Genomic DNA, 3,457 nt, shown 5'->3' on the forward strand with positions numbered 1-3,457 from the left:
AGACCCTATCAAGCTGCTCTCCCTCTCCCCCTCCCCACTTCAGGCCTCACCTACCATCCCCCCCAGTCCATTGCCACTGTCACCTCAGGCTGTCAGGACGCAAGGCCAGAGCTGGCTTGGCCACCCCCCCGTGGGCCATGGCAGCACGGCCACCACCTGCTGTCCGAACACTTGCACTCCGATTGGTTGTTTTAGACAATCAGAGTGCAAAAAAAGTGTTATGGATAGACAGACTAAGGTTTTTATAAATATTAAAATAATCTATATTAGCAAACATGCACACTCTATGGAGGAGTCTGGCTCTTCTTCTCCAGAGGAGACTCACTCACTGCATGAGGTCCCAGAGGAAGCTAGTGTGAAAAGATCCCAGGAGTGCTCCAGACTGGCTCTTTGCCAGGGCTCACTACTTTGGGAGCAGCCCTCACCTGCAGGCAGGGCACAGTGCTGGGATGCCCACACAGAGCCCAGAGGCACCTGACCCCTCTGTGGCAGCTCAAGTTGCACAACCTGTCCTCTTATCTCTGGACACGGAGGCAGCAATCTTCCAGTCCCTGAAGCACCCTACTCTGTTCCCCAGCTGGTTCCATGCTAGCTACGCTGCCACAGGGGACACGTGCTCCAGAAAGTGGGGGGGCTCAAGTACAGGACTGGGACACTCCAAGCCCCAACCCCTGTGCTCAGACACACTCCCTGCCATTCAGGCCTTTACTTCCCTACCCACTCCCCCCTCCTTGAAGAGCAAGGGAGAAGAAATCCCCCCTCACGCACACAATACCCAAGCGTTTTTGCTTTCTGAAGGGGGGGGGGGGGGAAGCAGGGTTACCAACCATCTGTAAACTTTACAGACATCAAAATATGTTTACAGACTTTATGGACAAGCATTTTAACCACCATTTTTTAAAACAGTGACAACTCTGTTAAAGATCCTGAGTAAACATGCAAAAGGTGTTCACTGCTTGTTATGCAACTGCTAGCCCCACTGCACCCATCACATAACAGCAGTAATTGTCCATATCTGCAAGTTAAACATTAACAACTGGTTGGGATGTTCTAATGTCAGATACTACCCTAAGTCTGAGAAGAAATTCTCACACTGCTATATGGGATACCCTCCTCGATGGCCCTAGGCACTGCTCTTTCAACTATAATCACATTTATTTAAGAAATGTCTGTCCTCTTCCCACACTGTCTTATTCCTCATGTTTCTCAAATTCAGGACTCTCCAATCAGACTGACTATTGGAATAGAGTAAGATCATGGCTTTTACCTATGCCATACTCTTTAGTGTGTGGGAAGTGTGAGAAATGACAGCAATCTATAGTTGCAACAAGGTACCTTCTCTCTAACCCAGAGGGAGGGCGCAAAATTCCTGTTTAATACAAAGGGAGGGCGCAAAATTCCTGTTTAATAGGTCCACAAGCCACAGAGCAAAGGGGTGCAACTAAAACCACACTGACAACATTAGTCTACTCTTATGCCAGGGGATAACACTTGCAAAGCTTTCATTTTATTTCACTAGAAATTCTACAGAAGCCTTTGCTGTGCTTATTCCTACATTCAGTCCTGGGACAGAAAAGATGCCAAAAATCTAAAGCAAATTTGGGTTGTCATCTTGTAATCTGATGTTGTATAAGATTAATTTATGCATAAGTAGTTAGGTACATTGCTAATATGTTAAATTAATCTTTAAGGCTTGACACTACAGCATGAGCTAAAATACAGATACAGGCAACCCCCGCTTAGTACTTTTACTTGGGTCCTGAAAAACTGAGCATTAAGCAAAACAAGCATTAAGTGCAACCTAAAGTATTTGGCAACCCAAGATGGTGACTACACGCATTTTTAATGACCCAAGATGGCGACCACGAGCGTTACAATGGAACTTGCTGAGCGCAATGGAACTTGCTGAGCGCTAAGCGAAATCAGGTATCAATTTAAAGTGACCTTATTGTGAAATAGCGCTAAGCGAAACAGCGTTAAGCAGGGGTTGCCTGTATTAGTCAAATTCTTAGTATGACTGTCCAATTTATTTTAGATTGTTAATTGTAACTGTGCGTCCAATTAACGCTGAAGCCTGAGCAGAAGTGATTTCATCCTATCACATAGGAAGGCCAAGTCTTACAGACCTGATCTCAATTTACCAGCATCACATAAATTAACACGGCACCAAGCCAAAACCTAAATCCTCATTGTACAATCTGTTTGACTGACTCATGCATCTTACTACTATCCCATTTCCTAGAAAACAGATCTATTTCTGCCCACTCCTATGCTTCCCCTCATTTCCAAGCATACGTAAAACAATGAAATAATAGCTAACTTCTTGTTTGTGTGCCTACTTCCAGTATCCCTTGCTCAATGTAATGACTTCCAGTTAATAATTTAAGTTACTGTAGATAAGCCTATGCCAGTTTAAGCAAGGTTTAAAAAACAGGGTTGATCAGGCAAAGATCATTTATGCCCGAATTGAAAATGTATTCAGGACTATCGATGGAAGCAGGCAACAAGCCAACAAATCATCACATAATTTACCACAGCTCCTGCCCCAACTCTGTCTGGTTTCCAAAGGCAATGGCACATAATCAACAAGCTGCAGTTTCACAGGGGTTTCCAAGGTTTTTTATGGAAGCCAGGTACTGTATCAAGGTTTTTTATGGAAGCCAGGTACTGTATCCTTCAGAAGGGAACACAGGCTTGTGAGAGGTGGAGAAGTTGCAGTGCCAATGAGCTCTTTCCAGCCATTTAAGGGACTGGCAACACCAGTCACTGAACAGAGATGAACTTTAAATAAAGGTGGAGCAGAGACATCACTGACCAGAGACGGACACTTTCATGGCCTTGTCTTGAGAAGAGATTGGCCAGGGAGCACAATTCCTCATCCAGGCTGCACCCATAACACCCAATGTAAGAGCTGAGCCACCTTCACCCACATCCTGCCCGGCCCCGCTCCAAGCAGGCACACTCCCGGCTTCTACGTTGCAGAGACCCCAGGAGCACCGGGAGCTGCGCCGGGCTCCGATGTGAAAGGCAGATGGAGCGAGCGCTGAGCCCGCCCCCGGGACGCCGCTCTGGGGAAGGAGGCACCCCCCCCCGCAGGGGGCGCAGGCGAGCAGGCCTCCCCTGGCCCCGAGCACCGCGGCGATCGGTTCTCCAGGGGGCGCGAGGAGAAAGAGGCGCTCAGCGCGGACGCTGCAAACGTGTCTCCCTCCCGGCAGCGCCGAGCGCCCGCAGGACAGACCCCAGCGGAACCGAACCGAACCGGCCCAGCCCAACCCTCCCCGGCGGCTCCACCCGGCTCCCCCGCGCCCCGCCGCTACCTACACGCCGGCCCGCTGCTCCCGCTCGCTCTCTGCGCACCCGCCGCGCCTGCTACTGCTGCGGAATGACGTAACAGAGAGGAGTCACCTGACTCCCTGGTGACAGGGGCGGGGCCGTGCGTCACCAAGGGGCTGGAGCC

The 3,457-nt window shown here is 49.4% G+C and overlaps 1 long non-coding RNA gene across 1 annotated transcript in view; it reads right to left on the reverse strand.

Moving 5' to 3' along the window:
- The window catches only part of LOC109290187, a 14,529-nt gene extending 11,109 nt beyond the window's left edge, over positions 1-3,420 (reverse strand). The window contains exon 1 of the long non-coding RNA XR_002095555.1: positions 3,322-3,420. This is a non-coding gene — a long non-coding RNA (uncharacterized LOC109290187). The remainder of the gene's footprint in view (positions 1-3,321) is intronic.
- Between the last annotated feature and the right edge of the window lie 37 nt (positions 3,421-3,457).

This window comes from Gavialis gangeticus, unplaced genomic scaffold (genome assembly GCF_001723915.1).
Source record: "Gavialis gangeticus isolate Ggan-Ray unplaced genomic scaffold, GavGan_comp1, whole genome shotgun sequence".
Classification (NCBI taxonomy): Eukaryota; Metazoa; Chordata; order Crocodylia; family Gavialidae; genus Gavialis; species Gavialis gangeticus.